Source organism: Carassius gibelio, chromosome A2 (genome assembly GCF_023724105.1).
Source record: "Carassius gibelio isolate Cgi1373 ecotype wild population from Czech Republic chromosome A2, carGib1.2-hapl.c, whole genome shotgun sequence".
Taxonomy (NCBI): Eukaryota; Metazoa; Chordata; class Actinopteri; order Cypriniformes; family Cyprinidae; genus Carassius; species Carassius gibelio.
In genome coordinates, this window is record NC_068372.1 from 27431056 (window position 1) to 27454366 (window position 23311).

Consider the following 23311-nt stretch of genomic DNA (forward strand, 5'->3'; position numbering starts at 1 on the left):
TGTGAGCATGGAGGTAAATGGTCCAGGTCTTTGTGCCGCTGCAGGGAGCTCGTATGGGTTGATATTTTGGATGCCTGAGAGCTTCTCCAAACACCACTGTTTTGCGCTTGTTGTGAGCTTGTTCCTGTAAGGTCCCCTTTCTTTCGCCTCATCTTTCTGCATTGCTTTACTTTCTTCATTTCTTTCTCGTATTCGTAGATCCGTCTCTGTTCCGCCGACGTGTGAAAAAATGAAAGAGCTCTGAAATGTTTAGTCGCGTCTCTGGGAAGTTCTGAAAGCGTTACCCCTGGCAACCAATGGCATATCCTACCATCATGGCCAACCAGCTCAGACCCCTCCCAAATCAACCCAAATCGGCATGTGACTCCTCACTCTCAATCCCGCCTTCACCAACTTTAAGTTAATCGACAAAAATTTGTGACTCCCTGGAAAAACGGGACGTCTGGTCACCTCATCCCTGGCCCCTTCGGGTGTTGATGCCATTGTTTCAGATCGCTAGCTCGCATTTTGGAAGTCTATCCATCCACTGGTGCTGTTATCCAAACGGCCCTTATCCAATCGCAATCCAATGACAGGGACACACATTTTGAAAGACAACAGCCTATCAGTGTTAATTTTGACAGCAAATTCGGATTTAGTCTTAGTCTTAGTCTTTTGAATAACACACCATTTAGTTTTAGTCACATTTTAGTCATCTGAAATGTTTTAGTCTTAGTCTAGTTTTAGTCGACTAAATATCATAAGAGTTTTAGTCTTAGTGTAGTCTTAAGTCTTTTAGTCTTAGTCTAGTTTTTTTTTTTAGTAGAACAAAGTCAACTTAGTTGACTTGACTAAATGTTTCCATCAGTCTGTTATGGAATGGTATTTATAAAATAGACATAAGGCCTGCTCTCAATGAAAAATATACATGCTCTCTGAAAAAGATATGCATTCGTCCTGAATGATATGCAATGCATATGACATTCTTTCAAGATGAAGTACAGTATTATTGAAATAGACAACCACCTATATTATATTTGTATTGTATGTTCATTCTATTTCTTTATTTGTGCTATTTACACAAAGTTTAAATTTTTTTTAAGTTTGTTTTTGTTCATTTAAAATAGCACTGCATAGTCTTCACTGTGAAATAAAATACACAATCAAAACAAAATGTATTCAGACACCTTCAACGTTTCTTACAATATCACAGTTTATTTGCTGTAGTTTAGAAATTGGTAATAAAATATGACAATAACTCAGGGTTAAACTGTGTCAGAACAACAAATTTATCTTGATAATGTCGGATGCAATGCTTAATTTGGTTCAGTCTGTGGTGTGAAAAGGTTGCATTAGCAATTAAAGAAAGAAACACTTAAGCAAAACATGCTCAGGTCCCTAATAATTTTATTTTTTAATTTTTTTTATTTTTTAGACACTAGTAAAACAATATAATCTATTCTATCTGATTTTTGGATTGACTTTGGATAAATTCTTGTTAAAACTACAAAGTAATTCAATCAAGAGCAGTGAGTGATTTACTTTCATTTTCATACATTAAAGACACTGACAGCAGAGCTAGTAAATTAGGCGCGGTCACTTTAAGAGACAAATGCATCCATTATAAAGATACGCATCCGATTTCTTTCCAACTCTTTACTTTCACTGAAGACATAACTACAGACTTTTTCAAACACACTTTCCAAGACGGGTATTTCGACATATTTAGTATGTATTTGTTGTCGGTACAAAAGCAAGAAGACTTTGAGACGCGTCTCTGCTTGCTCCCTGAACACCAGAACACCGCGCTGCTGAATTGAGCTCTTTCATTTTTCGCTCTTTTTCTTATGTTTATTTAAAATGCGATTTGTATTTGTTCGTTCAGGTGCAGGAGGACGCAAAAGTCCTGAAGGAGAGCTCGGTTCAGTGTTGCGCGAGTAACCAGCTGCTCAGTTCAACTTTCCCGCATCGCGGGGCTGAAGCCAACTTGATGTGTTGAATGCTCGGAGCACGTTATAAAACGTATTCTTAAAATACACATTTCTGTTTTAATAAATGCTCATATTAAAACATAGCATTACACATAAGTAGGTACAAAAATAATCAGTGATACATTTACGAACCCATAAAAATTTGGGTCGTAATGGCATTTCAAAAGGTTGCAGTGTTGTTCCCTGTGTAAACAACTAAACTGTTATGAAAACGTCCTCGAAACTGTGCGAATTTCTGCAAACTCATCTTTGTTCTCTTTTCTGTGTAACTGCTGCTGCGTTTAGCTGTTGCGCTTGCATTTGCCGCGGCTTTTTAAAATGGCTCGGCTGCTTCTGCATAGATCAACCTACCCTCAAAGATTCGCTCTGATTGGATCTTTTCTCCATTCGTCCCTCCCATATATTTTCGTCTCATTTTTATTCGTTGACTAAAGTGTCAGTTATATTTCGTCACGTTTTTCGTCATCATATCTGACTTTTTATTTAGTTTTTATTTAGTTTTCGTCCTTTAAAAAGGTTAGTTGACGAATATTTTTCGTCATAGTCTTCGTCAACGAAATTAACACTGCAGCCTATTGAGAAAGAGGAGTCACGTGCCAATTTGGGTTGATTTGGGAGGGGTCTGAGCCGGTCGGCCATGATGGTAGGATACGCCATCGGTTGCCAGGGGCAAGAGAGAAGTGTTCTCTCTCTCACCCGCGCGCACGTGCTCCACTCATCAGTTCTCTGTGCTCAAATACACACATAACAGTCCAAATGTGTGTCGTGTAGAGTATCTTACGTAAATACAGTTGGTTATGGATTAAGTGAACGTGAACAGGTGTGTGAAAACTGAACCTGTGTCAGTATTTAATGTATGCCTTCCGTCTTAAAAGGACAGCATTCCAAATTAAATAGGCTACCTATGTCACTAATTTTAATCAACAAAAGACGTTAAATAAATGTATACATGTTAAGTAAAACCTACAGTATGTGAAAAATGAGTATTGAACTACAAGTAGCAAGACAGTTGCAAGCCTTTGATTAGAGTTATGTAAAGCTTTTGATGGGACAGTTAGGTCCTAGAGATGTGGTGACAACAGCTGCGCAGAGGGGCCCAAAATTCCTGGCAGCGCCCCTGCTTAGGCCGGCGACACACTGGATGCGTGGCGCAAGCGTCTCAGCCGCGTGGCGTGTCGGTTTTTAATTCGGCCTCCATGTTAACAGGTTAGAGCATACAGACCGCCTGCGTGAGACGCGCGTCTCAGGCGCGGCTTGAGCCGCGCGGCAAACGCTTGCTTGCTAGAAATAGAACCGACGCCTATTTTTACCGCGACACGCGCGCGTGTTGGAAGCTTTTCCAGGCAGAATATAATAGGAAAATGTGTTTAAATGTCATTTTGTACACAAATACATATGAATTCCTGATATTTTGATATTTGAAAGTCTATAGGTTGACATAAATTCAGATATAAATGTAATAAAAAAAAAATAATAATAATTATCGATTTTCAAATATTGCACCTGTCAAACATAATCTATTTCGCCGTCAATACTTTTGACAGTGTCCTTTAAGTAGGCGTAGGTGTAGGTGTAGGTGTGTAGAAAAAAGTATATATAGTTGTAATGAAGACATGAGCCTGGTCTGTCAACGGTCTCCCTCTACAGCAGCAGCGCGCCAGTTCCTTCCCAGTGTGTCTGGTATGCACGTGCGTACGCTGTCATAACAACAACGAAAAAGTTGACAACAACCTAGTCAGTAGTTCAACTGAGGGGTGGGGTGGATTTGGCAACAGTAGCGTGCTGAACTGTCAAGTAATGTTCGTTTGGCTGCCTGGGGCTCGAGGATATAGAGCGGCCAACTTTTTTTGAGCAAGCATTGATTATGCGTGACACAGTCTCAATTTGTGGGACGCATGAATTGGGCTTCAAACGCTGTGCGCGCACGCGCTACGCGGGACGGGTGGTCACCCTAGTGTCATCCAGCGAGTCATCTGATTCTGACATTGTTCTTTTAGGACTCAGAGTCTGAAGCCAGGAGAGCATATTAAGTGTTGTTCACTGTATTTGTATTTTTACCGAGCCGAGTTTGCGCATTTCACACACCATCTCCGGCCACGTTGACTTGTATTTTGTTGACACTGACAACGGCAAAAGCGACGCATGCGCTTTTCACTTGTAAAACTCAAGGGTGTATTGGGTAATGTAGTCTCTGCTCTCGGTGGACGAATAAGGAAGCATGCATTGTGAAAGGCGCTCTGAAAAGCGGCAGCGCAGGCGAAGGATTAAAACGGAGAGGTGGCGGTACGCTCAAGGGCTATATTTGGAAGTGGCGGTACTGAGTACTGGTGCATACCGGCCCACTTAAAGCACTGATTACAGCCAAACTAATACCCTATAAAAAAGACAAAGCTTGCTACATTAAGGTAACTAAATTTGAAAGAGTATGGCAGATATTTAGGCCAAAGTGGGAGATCAATATCTTTGTCATTATTTTATCTTTGTTATTTAAAATAATAATAATAATAATAATATTAATAATAATAATAATAATAAATAGAACAAAGATACACATTACAAAATACACAAATAAAAATAAACAGTTTTATTTTCAGGTACATATATATATATACGTTTTCATCTTCTGCTAAACATAAACACTATTTTGAAGAAGGTGGAAAACCAAACTGTTGCTGGTTCACAGTGACTTTCCGAGTATTTTCCCCTCTACTATCAAAGTTAGTGTGGACCAGCAACTGTTTGGTTATCAGCTTCTTAAAAATCTTTTGTGTGTGTGTGTGTGCAGCATAAGAAAAAAAAAATTATATACTGTAGGTTTGGGACAACATATGCAATAAACAATGGCAGATATTTTAGGGTGAACTTTACCTTTAATTACACTCTACAGCATGTAGCCTACTGTCCCTTTAAGACCTGCATGTATCTAATATACAGACATGCATCTGTTAATTTCACTTGTTTATTTTCATTTTAGACATAGCCAACTGAGGCTATACATAAACCTTGTATGTTTTGGCAGTATTAACACAAAACACAACTTACTGTCTTTAAAATTAGTCAACATAGGGTGACCATATGAGCCATTTTCCCAGGACGCGTCCTTGTCAGGATTTCTATATTGACATACAAAGTAGTTTGACCAATACCATGCAGTTATGTTATATAATCAACCAATCGTGGCGTGTAAGAAGGTGAGATCTACAGAGAACGATCAAAGCAATGCAAATACATGTACATGTTAGGTGTATGTTTGTTCATTCAACTTCAAGTGTCGCTGCGCACCGATCATTGTATGACACCAAAGTAGAGTGATTTGAATGCATAAGGAGCCGTCTGCTCTGCTCTCTGTAGCTCTTATGAATGTCGTACAATGATCAATCTGCACAGCACAAACAGCCAAAATCTAGATATTTTAAGCAACATAAAAATCCTGGCAATGACGCGTCCTGGGAAAATGGCTCATATGGTAACCCTAGTTAACATTAGTTATTTCATTAGTTTATAAACTGCCAATGAAAAATTAATTTGAACATTCATTAATCTTAGGTATTCCAATATTTAATGACACATGGTTAAACTCTAAAGTTGCAACTGTATTATTTTTATGAGCTAACATGAACTAAGATTTGTATTTTTTTTTTTTTTAACAAAGATTAATAACTTCTGTAGAAAATGTAGCTTTTGCTCATTGTGAATGTTAATGTTTAAGTTAAGTTTTCAGTTATTTTTGTTATAAGAAAAAAAGTTATTTAACCTGTTTTACTGTATTATGACAACTTTTTAAAAACTAAATTTTAATACCATGAGCAATGTATTGCAACAGGAAAATTTGATACCAGCATATCCATAATATACTGTGTCACAGATTGAAATCATCTCCTCATAGCCCTCATGTTAACCAAGTAGTCTTGCCTGAGTTACTCATCCTGACATCTCTTGATTGTTTTCATGGGGAGTTTAGTGGTCATTTGAGTGCTGAGCATACTTTGTTAAGACCCAGGAAAATTTGTTATTGGCTTTACATGTCCCGTGATATCCAGAAATTCTGTGCACAATGTGTATCCTGAAAGTCATGTCCTTCCACCACTCCGCATGAAAGGGCCCTATTACAGTCAACCATGGAGAATGACCATTTCAAAGAATTGCAGCTGACAAAATCATCACAATTAAAAGAACAAAAGACTTCTTCAGTTTGAGTCAGATTTGATTAAACATCTGTGCGGATATTTAGGCATTGAGAAAACCCATACCTCACCCTACCATGCCCAGTGTGTACTTTACTTCCTGTACACCGCACAACCCTGCAGACTATGCTCATGGTGTGACCATGCGTTTGTCCTGTGCTTTCAAAGATTCTACTGTGAGGTCCATAGTATTGTTGTGTTGTAGGAGTGTGATACAGCATGTGTCATACAGTATGTGTAATGTGTTCTAAGGTTGCATGGAGTAATTTGGTATATCACTATTATGCACACATTTTGATGCAATACTGCCCTAAGTGCACTTTTGCAATGTTCTGTCACATTAGTTGTTGTTGCTACGTGAATGAGTTGAAGGTAATCAGCATTATTTTGAGAAACAAGGACGTTTCTTTGTTAAGCAGGGAAGACTGTAACCTTATGTTGTATTTGTTCATTCATTCAATTCATTATTTTATTTAAATTTTGTCAATTCATGTTTTATGTAAAAAGACGAATAAGAAATGTTGTTGAATCTGTTTAGTAAGGTTTTGGTGTATAGCAACGGCCTTGAGAATTGAGGAAATCCCTAATTGCATACACTTCTGACTAATGGTTAGAGAATTGTTAATAACACAAATTAATAATACTAATTCTCTAACTGGGCAAATAAACCAACTGTAAACGGCCGTTAACAGAAGCCAGAGATGCAGAAGATTAATACAAAGAGGAGAAAATTCTGTAGCAGGCAGAAAGGTCACTGTTCACGATGCACGAAATATTGGAAGAAAATCCTTTATACTGAATTGGGGGTTTATATGAATGTTTCTATGAGGGGAACTCATTGCCTTTAGAAAGCTTTAAATTGTATTTCCTTTTCATCTTGTGTCCATATCATTCATATTAATGTAGTATTTTAAAGCTCAGTGCAGCGCAGCTTGCGGTAAACAAGGAAATTGGTCTCTGTATTATATTGCATTATTTAATTTTCAGTATTTCTTATTGTAAGACTTAGGAATTGCTCTGTAGAGATGAAATATAACACTATGTCTTCACAATGTTTGTCCTTGCACTGTTACGATTAACTCAGAGCCATAACAAGCGATATGAGACCATGCCACAAACAAACGGTACAATTTTTTTTTATTGTATATCCAACACAGTTTAAACAACAAAATCCAAATATGGGGTGTGAGAATGTCAATATCAGTAGTGTAAGGCAAATGCATGGTTGTATGAGTGCAAGTGTTGAGTGTAACAAAAGACAAAAACTTAAACTCAAATGTGCATCAGTGAAGAATGCTGGCGTCCCGAGCGAGGCATGGACCTGAACAGGTCAACCGAGCAGCGTTCAAGCTTTTAGCCACTGGAACCGAACAAGAAGAGAGCCCCGAATCCAGCAGTGAAATCTCCTATTTAAACACCATTCTCAAGTGACACCAATCAAGTCTGAAATAGAGGAGGGGCAAGAGAACGTCTTGGTTACGTATGTAACCCTCGTTCCCTGAAGGAGGGAACGGAGACGTTACGAATGGGATCTCGCCCGAGAGCCCAATCACCTTTGAGTGGTACAAAACAAGCCAATGGTACACAAAGTACCTTGGTCTGCAGAATTTACATCGCGAGCTCCGCCCCGCAGAGTGGGTATATAAGGAGCAACGCGAGCAATTCGCATTCAAGTCTTCGCTTAGGAGCCGAGCCAGTGACCGGCCGTTCAGCAGAACAGCGACGTGGCAAGGGGACGTAACGTCTCCGTTTCCTCCTTCAGGGAATGAGTGTTACATATTAATCAAGACGTTACAAATGGGGTCCCTTACAAAACGCCACATGGCTGTCTTCCAGCAACCCGTGTTAGTGATAGCACCCTGTCGTGAGGCCAGCACGAGTGAGGGCCTATAGCTCACACAGAATACACTGGGTAGCATATTCCAGCAGGACATATGCTAGCAGGCATATGAGGGGAATAGCGCACGCATCCAGTCCGCGGAGTGGAATGGTGCAGCAAGCGGATTGACACTGAGCAGGTCCTTACTGGCCCAAAGGGGCGAGTACCCGGGAGGACACGGGCTCTACACGGAGATTATAAAATCTCATGAATGTGTTGGGTGTCGCCCAGCCCGCAGCTCTACAGATGTCTGCGAGCGAGGCGCCATGCGCCAGCGCCCAGAAGGAAGCTACGCTCCTAGTTGAGTGAGCTCTCACCCCTAGGGGGCATGGCAGGTCTTGAGCCTGATAAGCCAGGACAATAGCATCCACTATCCAGTGGGATAACCTCTGCTTAGAGACAGCCTTTCCCTTCTGCTGGCCTCCGTAACAGACAAAGAGCTGGTCTGAGGTCCTAAGGCACCGAGTTCTGTCCACGTAGGTGCGGAACGCACGTACTGGACAGAGCAGCGCCAGGGCTGGGTCTGCCTCCTTGAGGGGCAGTGCTTGCAAGTTCACCACCTGACCCCTAAAAGGAGTGGTGGGAACTTTGGGCACATACCCAGGCCGGGGTCTCAACATAACATGAGAGTTAGCCATCCCGAATTCCAGGCACGCTTCGTCAACTGAAAATGCCTGCAGGTCCCCGACCCTCTTCACCGAAGCCAAAGCCGTCAGGAGCGCAGTTTTCAAAGAAAAAACTTTAGCTCTACTGAGAGCAAGGGTTCGAAGGGAGCTATCTGCAGTGCTGATAGAACCACTGCGAGGTCCCAAGAGGTCCTTGCTCCTCTCAGGAACCTGATGATCAGATCGTGCCTCCCAAGAGACTTCCCTTCAACAGGGTCATGGTGAGCCGAAATGGCGGCCACATAGACCTTGAGGGTGGAAGGAGACAGCCTTCGTTCCAACCCCTCCTGAAGAAAGGAAAGCACTAACCCAATCGGACATTTCCAGGGGTCCTCACGCCGTTAAGAACACCAAGTGACGAAGAGGTTCCACTTCAAAGCATAGGCATGTCTGGTGGACATGGCTCTAGCTGAAGAGATGGTAGCTACCACCAGGCAGGCTCAATCTGTTTCATGCAGATATGTTTTGTGTAGCAAAATTTCATACATTGATGGTCAGACTATTCCGTTTTTGCTTTAAATTTTTAAATGATCTAATTTACATCAGAAACTACTCATACTATATGTAGCATGTTTGTTTGGGTCGTGATTAAAAGCAGTGGTTCTGAAACTGTTTCATGCATTTTAATCATATAAAGGCACAGTCAGGGAACAATAAAATGGCAAGAATAAAAAAATAAAATAAAAATAAAAACATGATACAGATTTTTGGTCAAACCGCCCAGCACTGTCTACCATAAAGTTTTAGTGGACTTTCAGACATGCATGTACAGTTATAATGCACATTTTGTAAACACCTATTTAAATGTCATCTTACAACAGTTTCAAGATGTATTACAAACACAGTGTTTCATATTTTACAGTTGATCAACTGATGTAATTTTGTGATTCCTGTTTTTTTTTTTTTTTTTCAAATGTGTGTTTCAGATGCTGTGGAGGCTCCTGTCCTGACTGAGAACTCAAACCAGTTCAGCAGTGACTCCTGTACTGTGAACTTCACATGCACAGCTCATGAGCTCAAGATTGACTCTAGCTATCAGAACAACAGGTGCTCTCCACAGGAAGTGACATCACAGATCAACACTCTCATCCTGTTCTGCAGGGAGGAATCCATCATCTGTAACCACAGCAACCCTGTCAGCTGGAAAGAAAACAGAATAAACACCACACAGCTCTGTGCCTATAATATAAGTATGTGACAAAACACACAAACAATGCACATTAACACTCAGATCAAGTATCTCATTTTGGTTTACCAAATCTAGTCTAGTGAACTCAGAAAACCTGAGCTGTCAACTGTAATTCTTAATGATATATGTCTCATTTTCCAGAGAACAACTCAAAGAATGTCCAGACTGCTTCATCTCTCCTGGGGCTAGTAGTTGCTTCAGTGGCAGTGTCAATGATCATTTTGATAGGTCTTTAAGTCTTTCTATACTGCAAGTGTAAAAAAGGTATGCCTATGTTGCCTCACAAACACTCTATATGAAAAAAAATGATCTCTGTGTTTATCAGTTTGATCAATTAAGTACTTTACTGTTAAAAGAAAACAGTTTTTAAAAAAAAAAGAAACATTGATAGAAAGTTAATGACGATAATAACAATACTAATTTTATTTTACAGAAAACTATTGTTTTACAAAATACTTTAGGGTTAATTGTTAATATGCAGGCAACCTACAACCGTACATCATATGGTATTATGATAAAAAATCCTTGACAGTAATTTCTTTCTCTTCAGTAATTTTTTATCAGGAGGTACACAAAAAAAAATCATGTACTTGTTTTTTAGCACTAACATTTCAGTCATATTATCATGTGTTTTTATGTCACATCTTTTCTTGTTTTATCAGCATTTTAATCCAACTTGTAGATCGTTCACTTAAATTGGGAACTAAATGTCTTTCCCAAATTGAAAACTATACAGTCACAATTAATTGTTTTCAATTTTGTCTTTCACATCACTTGGCCATCACTTGAATGTAGTTTGGGCTCCACCTCAATACATCCTTAGCTAGTGTGCCATTTCAATCACAGCCATAAAAACGCTTCAACTGATTGAACATGAAGAAAAACACTACTGTCACAATACATGGTTTATCTGTGTTCTTCAAAATGCCTTGATTATTTTCATTAGAATAAAGTAAATGTAAAATCCATTGCTAAACAACATAGTCTTTATTACAATATGTAATATATTTTCTGCCCCATTCTGTGATAAAAGCCGCAACTGATCTGAAAGTTCTAAGTTATTTCAAACACTCTACTACTGATGTTGTGGAATAAAATCATGTTAATAAATGTTCTCTTTTGTTGGACAAAATATTTTATAAATGCTTCTCATTAAGTTTGAGAAGATGTTTGGCACGTGTATTGCTTTTTCATATGCACAATATAAGCGACTCAAACTCACAGCGCTTGCAGAGATCGAGCAGAATTTGCTACTGATGCTGTGCAAATATTTTTTTACTTTTGCTATTAAATAATTGCATCCTCAAATCGCGATATTAATTAGATGTCAATTAGTCATTCAGCCCCAATTAACACTTTATAAGAATATGGTGTTAGGTCAGATCAGTTAAACCTCCCGTAACCAACTAGTAAAAACAATTTTTTTTTTTTTTTTTTTTTGCTTTTAGAATAAGCCAAAGTAAGACACACAGCAACTATTTATTATTCATTCAACAACGAACAACTATACATCTTTAACTACAAAACATTCTAGTTTTTCCAGTTTAGAGCTTAATTTTTTTGTTTCCATATTCACCTCAACACAACACAACTGGTTCAGGTTTAAATGTCAATGTTTTGCACACAACTACAGAGAGGACAGAAGCATATTTGTTCTTTGCTGGTACCAAAAAACATGGAATAGCAAACATCATTTAAGAATACAATGGATTACTAAAGAAAAATGTAATTGTTATTGTAATATGCATTTATAACTTAAATGGTTTACACTATACCTGTTGTTTCAGTGCAAAAGTTCAAACACAACGCAACACAATGAAACTGAATTTAGAGCAGTTTAGAATTAACAGCCAACATACACATCTTCTGTTCTTACTAAACTGCATGCTTTATTTAATTTAATTTTATACAATACCACAAATATTCTTTATTATTTGACATCTTTATGTTAATATACCTTATATAGTGGATGCCTAGGTCGAGGTAGAATTATCTGAGGTAAGCTTCAAATGATTGTTTTGCACTAATGTGACAATATATAATATATTATTATTATTATTTTTTTTTTTTTTCTCAAAAAGTAGCACAATGTAGTATTTCAAATTATACAAACACAGTAGTTAATAAAATTTACTTTAGGAAAAATTCTTTGTAGATTAATTCAGCAGATGTTTAATAATGCACCATGCACAGCTTGTTCATGTGTGTATGTACACACTAAATATTACTCCTTGATAAAACACTATACTGTTTTTATTTATTTTATTTTTTTTTCAGACTCAAGAAATGCAGAACCTCAATAGTGATGGCCATACTGTATATATGATTTTCCAGACTTGGTGACAATAAAAAATAATAATAATTATTATTATTATTAATTAATTAATAAAATGCTTGTTGTATATACTGTTGTAAAAACATGAATGTTTGATTAAATTGTTTAGTTTAGCTAGACATAATTGTTCAAGAATGCATTTTCAATATACAATTTGTATATTCATTAGGTTCAAGCCCAGACACAAGAGGAAACTGGAGATAATCTGGCCAACACAACCTACAGCACAGGAAAACAACCAAATAACAAAATCACCCCTGAAATAGACCATAGAGGAGAACCGGGGCGAAAGTAACACGAGATGAAAGTAACAAAGCGATTTTCTCTGAGCCTCTTTCTGCATTTGCATTCCCAGCTATGACAGCATGTTCAGCATGCAATCCTTGATGGAGCTGAGAAATATCATGTGATTTCCTCATCGTTTCCCGAAGTTAGGTCCGTTAAACTGTTTTCGAGTACAAAAAGTAAATTGTTGAAGCTGTAATTTTTTTTTATTAGTCGTGTTGTTTTTCTTGTTTCATGTGTCAAAGTAATGATCAATCTACAGGTTATTTAGTGCTTTAACACATCCTAAAGTTTGCATTTTCAAATGTTTTTTATATAAAATTAAATCAAGTTTAAATGTCAGGAGTTCCTGTCGGGACGAAAGTAACAGTTGTTATTTTGTCCCGCTACAGTCACAAAAAGTATTTATTTTGTTCCAGTGCAAGCTATATTGTGAATTTCTGTGTCTTGCATCATTTCTTACAAATGTTAATGTTATATTATACCAAAAAAAGTTACAATTTTCAATTTATGTTCAAAGTGAAATTATACTGAAGTCTTTCTACATTTCTACAAAATACCACCTGGTATTGTTAGACCACACTTCTGAGTTACTGGCCACAGCAGAAATATATCTCTGTATACAACATTATATTTTAAAATGAAGTTTTTCTGAAAAATGGTACTTTCGCCCCTGCTCTCCCCTACAATTTATTCAGAGGTGTGCAAACCACCCACTGATGACTTAAAATTAAACTGTCGCTAATTGTCATGAGTAAGCTGTCACAAGGCTTGATCTCAAAATGACATCCCACTCTTACTATCTATAGTTGGTGGATATATTTACCTCACTTCCCATGAGCTCATGTTATATTTAATATTTCAAATCAACTAGTATGAAGCCAGAACATCTAATGAAGCACAAACGCAAAAACTACTTATTACTTAAAAAATACAGTTAAAACTCTTTTTTTCGTGCATTTTGATAGACATTGTATCTTATTTCTGGCCATATGTATCTTATTTATTTATTACTTTATATCTTAAACTTTTGTTGATTCTTAGAGATATTTCCTGAGACAACCTTTTAAACAAACTCTGGCTCTTAATAATATGCTCACCATTCTGCGGAGAAGATCATTGAGAAGGGACCCAAATTGTTGTTTTCCTGATGAACACTGTGTGGGAGCTTTTATATTATTGGAATTAACTATTCGGAAGGATTATTATATTTAGATTATTCCATAAATGGCAGCAATAGTCGATGAGTGTGAAATGATAGTATTAGGCCTGAAGCAAAAGTTTGGTTGATAAGTCATTTTAATAGCCGAATAGAAGGAATATTGTGAAATAAATTCACTTGTGATAGGCAAGTGATTTTATGATTTGTTTGTTTGAAACCTTATCAACATAAAACTTGGTTGTTTTTAACAGAATTTTTAAATAAACAGCAGTAGTCTAGTTGCTTAAATATGGCTTTAATTTACGTTTTAATGTACAGTAATTTGCAGTAGGTAACCTAAACTATTTTCAGTTATTGGTCAAGAATAGGACAGTGACGTAAATGGTAAAAGTATGTGCACTATAAATGTAATGATGGAGGCGCCATGACAACGATGAGGATCCGGCAAACAATATTATCCCAGGCATAGACAAAGAGGAATCCCTAAACAGGCAATGGTCAAAACAAAACAATCATAAAAACCAGATAAACAGTCCAAGATCCAAAATACACAAAGGCAATGTAAGGCCAGGCAAGACAAGGCAAGGACACAGAAACTAGGAATCATTAAAGGCTAAACATTCAATATGAGCATGTGTGTGTACTGTTCTTATAGTGTGAGACTGATGAGGTGATGAGAGACCAGCGATTGCAATTGATGATGAGTCCGGGGAAAGGATTATGGGAAATGGAGTCCAGGGTGAATTGCCAAGAGTCTGGAATGGAGTGCCCTATAGTGAAGCTCACGGGCACTGAATGAACCTGTTTTCTCAAAACCTGCCAAGCATTAACAACAGTGGAAACTAAATATGTTAACAAGTAATGAACACATTACACACAGGTTTAAAACACTGAGACAAAACAACAGTATTAGACTGTACATCCATATTTCAAGTACAGTAAACTCCCATCCCAAACTCATGAATATTTTTTAACTGGTACTCATCAATCTATCTCTTCACTATCATTTCATCAGCTTTAAATTGGAAATGTTTCAAAAAGACCATGTGCTGTTGACTCAATAATGGTTCGACCCTGTTGAATTTTTTTTTTTTTTTGCATATAATGGTTAGATATGTTTTAAAGCATGGCTGCTGGTTTGAGCTGGTTTAAGCTGGACCAGCTTAAACCAGCAGCCATGCTTCAAAACATACATAACCAGAATATGCTGGGTTTTTGTTGTTGTTGTTGTTTTTCAACAGGGTCAAGATATTATCGAGTGCACAGCACATGGTCTCCTTGAAACATTTTCAAGTTATAGCTGATGAAATGCAACCCATTCTCACTCCAAAGGCGTCAAAAACCGAAGCATGGTCAAGCGCCCCTAGCGTCACTTTTATGACGCCAAATGTGCCTCTCGGCGTCGAATATCGAAGCACTACGACCTTCATTGCTTTCAGTGGGAAACTTTTGGCGTCAGAATTGGACACGACGAGGACATGAGATGTTTATCGCTATGAAATCACGTTCAAGAAGTCTCATTCAGCACACATCGCGATACTTGCTATCAGTTCCACAGTTTGGGTGAGTAGTCGTATATACGCTCTTTTAATGCCTTTTATAAATGTATTCGGTCTTATTTATTAATCTGATTAGTGCCATATGTTTAATGGCTGTATCATATCGGTCATCCGCGGCTGTCTTTGAGTTTCATTGCGTTTAAATAAATGAACACAGCTGCTAATTAGTGTGATTAAACTATATTTGCCACGTGACGTGCCATAGACCTTCAATCCGTTTTATATTATTATTAATTTCAGGATCAATGATGTAAGTTGTATTTGTAGTAAAATCATGGTAATCACGACTCTTACAATAGTAATAAATGAAATGTGAAGTTAAAACACAGTAAACGGGACATTAGTAACTGTAACTGTAGTTTTACTATGGTATATTAATAATCAATACAACAATACAATAATCACCAAACCAGCTGTTTGTATCACTGTAATGTTAGTGTTTTTATGTGCTTTTATATGACAGATATCACAGTAATCATATGTTCTGTACCATGCTTTTAATACCTTTTAATGTAAATCAAAAAAAAAAAAAAAAATCAAATTAAAAATAAATAATAAAACATGCATTTTTCCATTTTGCAGTTCATATCAGTTTATATTTAAATATATATTTATATATATTTATTATATCTAAATATTTTGCTCACAGATCATTATTAACATTCTGTATATAATTCAATTTTATTTTCTCTCCCCCTTTTTTTTTTTTTGTATATTTTTAGCTGAAAAGACGTAAAGGAAGCCCAGTGGTGTTTCTGGAGAGGGATTCCTTCAGAAATGGAGAAGACAGAAAGCTGCGGAGGCAGATATTTGCAGCAGTAAGTCTGTGATAGTTTGTCCCTTTTATCAAACATTCCTGCTGTTATAAATTGTACAGCATTTGTTGTTTCTTAAACTGTTGCACTGTCCAAATACCCACACTTGCCATCTTTGCACTTGACCACTTGATTACTTATTTGACGTCTTTCCTGTATTTGGCCAAGTGTTCGAGTGAGCATGATAACCACAAGTGTGTGTCGAACTTTTCATGACCTGATGACTGTGTTTCCCAAACCTGGTCCTGGAGAACCCCAGCACTGCATGGTTTTGGTGTCTCTCTTATCTGACAAACACACTTTTGAGGTCTTGGAGTCTTCACTGATGAGCTGATGAGTTGAATCAGGTGTGTTTGATCAGGGAGACATCTCAAATGTGCAGTGTTGGGCTTCTCCAGGACCAGGATTGGGAGCCACCGCCTTATGGGACACAGGTTTAGTGTGTGTTAAGGACGCTGTGCTATGGCATTATTAAGACCGGGCAAAGTCTCGTTCACACACTGTCACTTACACACACTCTCAAGTGGCCAAGACTGCAAGTGTGGGTATCTGGACAGGGTCAAAGTCTTAAAAATGATCCCTAAACACAGTCGCACATCACAGTCTTAATAATCCAGTTTAACACTTGTATAATATTGTACAAGCCCCAGGACGGTCTCATCTGACACTATCAAAAGAATTCATATGACTATAGCTTGCTATCAATTACTTGCTTTCAATAATGGATGCATTTAACATTTAATTATACAGCATCTTTACAGAGGTGTAATGTACAAGTTGCACGTAATTAATAATATTTCCTTCTTTCTGTCTTACAGGATTTTTTGCAGATAATCTTAATGCTGTTCTTCTTTTTCAGGTCTAAAATATCAAGCTCAACATCTCACTCAAGAGCCAACCCTCACAAACCTTCCTAAAAACTAAAAGAGCTATTACTGAGTCTCAGCGAATCTTGCCATGATCAGCTCTTCCCAGGTACATTTGTTTAGAATATTTTTTAATCAACATTTACTCATCAAATGCTCTGGTCTTAATCTTATTTTAAATTAACTTAATTATGTTTAATGAGCAATATTAATTGGACACAGAGTAAGTAGAGATTATCTTGTTTCACAGAAGAGAAGGAAGACCAAGGAAATGATTTGCTCAGGATGAGGAATGAAGATGGCCATCTTGTGCTCAAACAAACAGAAGTCCTCTGGTATGTGTGTGTTGAAGCAATGCTGTGTTATACAACATTTTATGATGATCTCTCACAGAACTGGTCATGTCAGCCTTGATTTCTTTTTTTACTATTACAATTACAGCATGTTAGCAAAGTGTGACTGGACATTTTTAATATTATGTTTTTAAAAACACACCACCTGTTTTAAGAGTAGACAAGTCTCATGAAATTGATTTAGTTGATATAAACACCAATTGACATTATTTAATTGTTTTCTAAATGTTATGTTATAAATTGTGAATTGATAGTTGATTGGTTCGAAGCCAGGCCTTGCACTGCACAGACTAAAACACGTTTGTGAGAGAAGTCAGGAACTCTGGAGAAAGATTCTAGAGGAAGAAAACACATTTACTGCAACAATAGATGAATTCTAGAGTCTCTGAGAACTACACATGCTAATGCAGTCTCATGAGCAAGACCTTTTCCTCTGTAACTTTTTCTTAATTCTTGCAGAATGACATTTTTATTGCAGTATTGTAATTTGTACAGATGATCTCATCAGCCAAATGAGGGGTTTTGACCAAGTGATGCTCTTGAAAGGAGTGAAAGAAGAGGATGTGGTAAATTGTCTTCAGAGAAAAAGCTTCTCAAAAGGTCTTAAAGCAGCTTGAAGAATGGTAAGTGTACAGTACTACAAGGGTCATAGTTACTCACCCTGCTAAAATCACACAGAACATAAGCTGAGCTCTCTGTCCATTAAACAACTTCATCTGGATTGCTTGTTTCACTTTGACCAGGTCTGGGATCTTAGGACTGAGAGATCCTCTGGCTGAGAGAAGCTACACCACATCAGTGCTGGATATCAACCAAAAACTGTTTCCAGACACGAGAGAAGAAGATCACGATGGGGAGATGAGACCAGTTTAGATGTGATGATGGGAATCATTATTTTCTGGAACAGTATCAAATGTCTTATATGTATCACATGATCTGTATCACAGTTGACTGGATGGGACTGTGTGACTTTTAAGGACATTTCATCACTCATCTGTGTGAACTGATTTATATATGAGGTTAATGTATTTTTGATGATAATTATTTTCATTGAATCTTATTTGTCTTGATGCTACTTTATCAACTTTATAGTCTATGCTTCAATAAAATGAAAATGCTGAATATTGTGTTCTGAAGATTCTTGGTAAATACATAATTTTACTAGGTAGGCTCATATGTGTTTATTTTAGACTTGGAAAAACGACATATTAATTATTGGGATTATTTTTTATTTAAGACATAAACATTTTTGATCGGATTAATAACATCTGGGACATCAGTACACCAGAAAGTAATTTTTTTATATTTTAGTAACAAATATGCAAATTTTTTGTGAAATAAAGGGAGTTACGAGATTAATTATTCTGCATTACAAGATGGTGCCATGGGCTTTATTGTTACAAACACTTGAGGGATAACTGAGAATGTAGCAGGAATGATCAACGTGGATCTAGTAATGCATTAAAACCAAGAGCATGCACATTACTGATGTCCAGTACCTGAGGAGCAAGATACAGTGAGGGTGAGGAGGACATTTTTACACTGATTTTTGCTAATTAGTTATATATATACATATATATATATATATATATATAAATTAATATTCTTAGCACTGCATGAATTTGTCCTTGTGTAATAGTGAAGTATCACAATGTGTATACACTGTCCTTGATTACTGCTTTACAGTGGGGAATAGATAAAGGCAAGTTGTTGCAGGTTCATCCATTATATTTCTTGCCATTTACTTAAAAAATCAAAGAAATAATCTATTATTTTCATTATTAAATCATTTCTTTCTAATTTTTCCATGTTTCATCAGATGGCCTCACAATGTCCTGTCAAAAGGTATAATAGCAATGATGTAAGAATTAGAAAACAGAGGACTGTGAAAACTGTCAGATATAAATGTGAGTCAGCTCAGTTTGTTGTCCATGATGAGTAGAATTCATATATGTAGGTTTTACTGCCCTTCTACCCCCAGGGGCCCAGTAGCACCCCCCGGAAGAGCCCAAAACTGTACATTTCAAATGGCTGTAAATCAGAGTCCAATTAACATATCAAAGAGGAAATGGGCAGGATTATTACTTATGCTATGCTGATAAAATAATGTTGAGCTCAGTTTTCAGAAATAAATGGAAAGCTGACATAAAGGCATTTTAAATATTGCTCACTGTAAAATACCACATTTCAGCCTGCCTCTCAAATATATCATGGAGGTTTGCACAATGAACATATTTAGATGTCCAGTTTTCCTTAAAATAAATAATTTATTTCGTTTCGTTAATAAAAAGTTTTAAACTTCATTACCCACAAGCCTCCGTCGTTCTACCTATGGAAAGGCAACACTAGGGGGCTTTTTTTTGTAGTTCATTGAAGTTATGCATAGGGTTAGGAATAGGATCTCGCTAAAGATGTCATTTTTCTCAAGATAGCAACACTTCATTGTTGACTTAATATATTACTAATGTGATGATAGCAGCGAAACATACTTTTCAACATGATGCGCTGTTTAATATGGGTTAAAAGATAGTCCAACCACAGACTGTCCTGAAAATTCATAGCCAATGACATCAAAGCTGAGCAGCGGTGTCACACTTCCTCATCCATTTATGACCGATGTCTTTCGTTTTTCGGCTGAAGGGATAGATTCGCTTAACAATAGATTAAGCTTGCTACTTATTAGATTATGTTTTATTAACGTCTTCACCTTCCTCCGTTGTTCAACTTGAAAAAAATTGGGCAATATTGATGTGCACATGCCCAATATGTCTTAAATATAAGACACATTTTTAAGATTTTTATTTATTTTTTGACCAAAGACAAATATATTTACTAATCAAATGATGTGCTTCTAAAATTTACATTGTATATTACATTGTGTTTTAAAGTTAAAATTGTTCACATTTGTGTTTCTGTGATTTACCATTCTCTACCATTTGAACTCTAGGAATAAAAACAGAAATTATAAATGAATGAATGAATGAATGAACAAATAATTACATAAAGCATAATAAACATGCATATTTTTGTAAGGATCTTCCAATATTTATTGATATGTCAAACTCATTTAAAGACAACATGCCCAAATTACTACACTGCATCCTCTGTCACCAAGCTCGTTTTTGCCACCATAAAGAATAAAAAGGCAGTTATGTTGTAAACATTAACTATTTTCAGTATGCAAATGAAAATGCTTTTATTAAAATACAAAACAGTAAATACAGTATGTCTTTCAGAGAACACTGGAAAAAGATAAATTATTTTAAAAATTAAATTGACCAAAATGTTATACAACACAATGTAAATGTTTCAAACTCACAAAAAACACCATGAAGACATAAATGTCAAGTGTGCAATATCATCTATAAAACTCAATCAGCACAGCATCAAATAAACACTGATTGTCTGAACAATGGAAGACAGAGAAAGTGTTCAGGAAAACAAACACCTGCTAGCTTTGACATAACATCATGATTTCACTTCATGACTGGAGCTAGGGGATGACTGTGTATGAATATCTCCTTTACTAAAACTCTTAATTAAAGTCTAAAAAGTTTACTGTATGAAGCTTGAAAAAGAGAACAAAATGCTTTATCAATACGAAAAATACTATGTTTAACTATTGTTTTCATCACTGGTTCTGTAATGTATTCATTATGAGCTTATAATTAAAACAAAGTTACATCTTCTGCAAAAATCAAACCACTGCAAAGTCTAATCACTGATCCAGGGACCATTTCTGTGTGTGCGGGGGATAAAGAGTTAACGAGGTGAGTCCTTGTGCATGATGGAGAACTAGCATTATCTGCAAAAAATCCTGTAAGACAGAAGGAAGGAAATATTATTAATTACGTGCAACTTGTACATTACACCTCTGTAAAGATGCTGTATAATTAAATGTTAAATGCATCCATTATTGAAAGCAAGTAATTGATAGCAAGCTATAGTCATATGAATTCTTTTGATAGTGTCAGATGAGACCGTCCTGGGGCTTGTACAATATTATACAAGTGTTAAACTGGATTATTAAGACTGTGATGTGCGACTGTGTTTAGGGATCATTTTTAAGACTTTGACCCTGTCCAGATACCCACACTTGCAGTCTTGGCCACTTGAGAGTGTGTGTACGTGACAGTGTGTGAACGAGACTGTCCCCGGTCTTAATAATGCCAAAGCACAGCGTCCTTAACACACACTAAACCTCTCCAATACTGCTCCGGAGCGCTATACAAAGCTTAGTGTATCCCATCATGCATCATGTTTTGGAATAACTCGTCAGACTTTTTGCCGAGATCTCACAAGAGGTCACGGAAAGCTGTCCAATGTACAGTATGTGAAATATTGATAATTAGATATTAAAAATCTCTGTAAACACATAAGTGTCCCATAAGGCAGTGGCTCCCAATCCTGGTCCTGGAGAAGCCCAACACTGCACATTTGAGATGTCTCCCTGATCAAACACACCTGATTCAACTCATCAGCTCATCAGTGAAGACTCCAAGACCTCAAAAGTGTGTTTGTCAGATAAGAGAGACACCAAAACCATGCAGTGCTGGGGTTCTCCAGGACCAGGATTGGGAAACACAGTCATCAGGTCATGAAAAGTTCGACACACACTTGTGGTTATCATGCTCACTCGAACACTAGGTCAAATACAGGAAAGACGTCAAATAAGTAATCAAGTGGTCAAGTGCAAAGATGGCAAGTGTGGGTATTTGGACAGTGCAACAGTTTAAGAAACAACAAATGCTGTACAATTTATAACAGCAGGAATGTTTGATAAAAGGGACAAACTATCACAGACTTACTGCTGCAAATATCTGCCTCCGCAGCTTTCTGTCTTCTCCATTTCTGAAGGAATCCCTCTCCAGAAACACCACTGGGCTTCCTTTACGTCTTTTCAGCTAAAAATATACAAAAAAAAAAAAAAAGGGGAGAGAAAATAAAATTGAATTATATACAGAATGTTAATAATGATCTGTGAGCAAAATATTTAGATATAATAAATATATATAAATATATATTTAAATATAAACTGATATGAACTGCAAAATGGAAAAATGCATGTTTTATTATTTATTTTTAATTTGATTTTTTTTTTTTTTTTTGGATTTACATTAAAAGGTATTAAAAGCATGGTACAGAACATATGATTACTGTGATATCTGTCATATAAAAGCACATAAAAACACTAACATTACAGTGATACAAACAGCTGGTTTGGTGATTATTGTATTGTTGTATTGATTATTAATATACCATAGTAAAACTACAGTTACAGTTACTAATGTCCCGTTTACTGTGTTTTAACTTCACATTTCATTTATTACTATTGTAAGTGTCGTGATTACCATGATTTTACTACAAACACAACTTACATCATTGATCCTGAAATTAATAATAATATAAAACGGATTGAAGGTCTATGGCACGTCACGTGGCAAATATAGTTTAATCACACTAATTAGCAGCTGTGTTCATTTATTTAAACGCAATGAAACTCAAAGACAGCCGCGGATGACCGATATAATACAGCGATTAAACATATGGCACTAATCTGATTAATAAATAAGACAGAATACATTTATAAAAGGCATTAAAAGAGCGTATTTAGGACTACTCACCCAAACTGTGGAACTGATAGCAAGTATCGCGATGTGTGCTGAATGAGACTTCTTGAACGTGATTTCATAGCGATAAACATCTCATGTTCTCGTCGTGTCGAATTCTGACGCCAAAAGTTCCCCACTGAAAGCAATGAAGGTCGTAGTGCTTCGATATTCGACGCCGAGAGGCACATTTGGCGTCATAAAAGTGACGCTAGGGGCGCTTGACCATGCTTCGGTTTTTGACGCCTTTGGAGTGAGAATGGGTTGTGAAATGATAGTGAAGCAAGAGTTTTATTGATAAAAGCCAAATAGCAGAAATATATATATATATATAAATATGCTCTGGAACTTGATTCTTTGACAGTTGTAAACATAAACTAAATATAGTTGATTTTTTTATATAATTTTATCGTGAAAGGTTTATATAATATTTCAGTTAT

General features: G+C 36.7%; 1 protein-coding gene and 1 long non-coding RNA gene across 4 annotated transcripts in view; both read left to right on the forward strand.

Annotated features, from left to right (window-relative positions):
• LOC127935670 (CD48 antigen) overlaps positions 1-23311 on the forward strand; it is a 46380-nt gene that overhangs the window by 12291 nt on the left and 10778 nt on the right. The window lies entirely within an intron of this gene.
• LOC127935804 (uncharacterized) lies at positions 15874-18384 on the forward strand. The gene is made up of 5 exons (XR_008148167.1): positions 15874-16046; positions 16903-17018; positions 17160-17244; positions 17758-17885; positions 18006-18384. It is a non-coding gene; the product is annotated as an uncharacterized LOC127935804 (long non-coding RNA).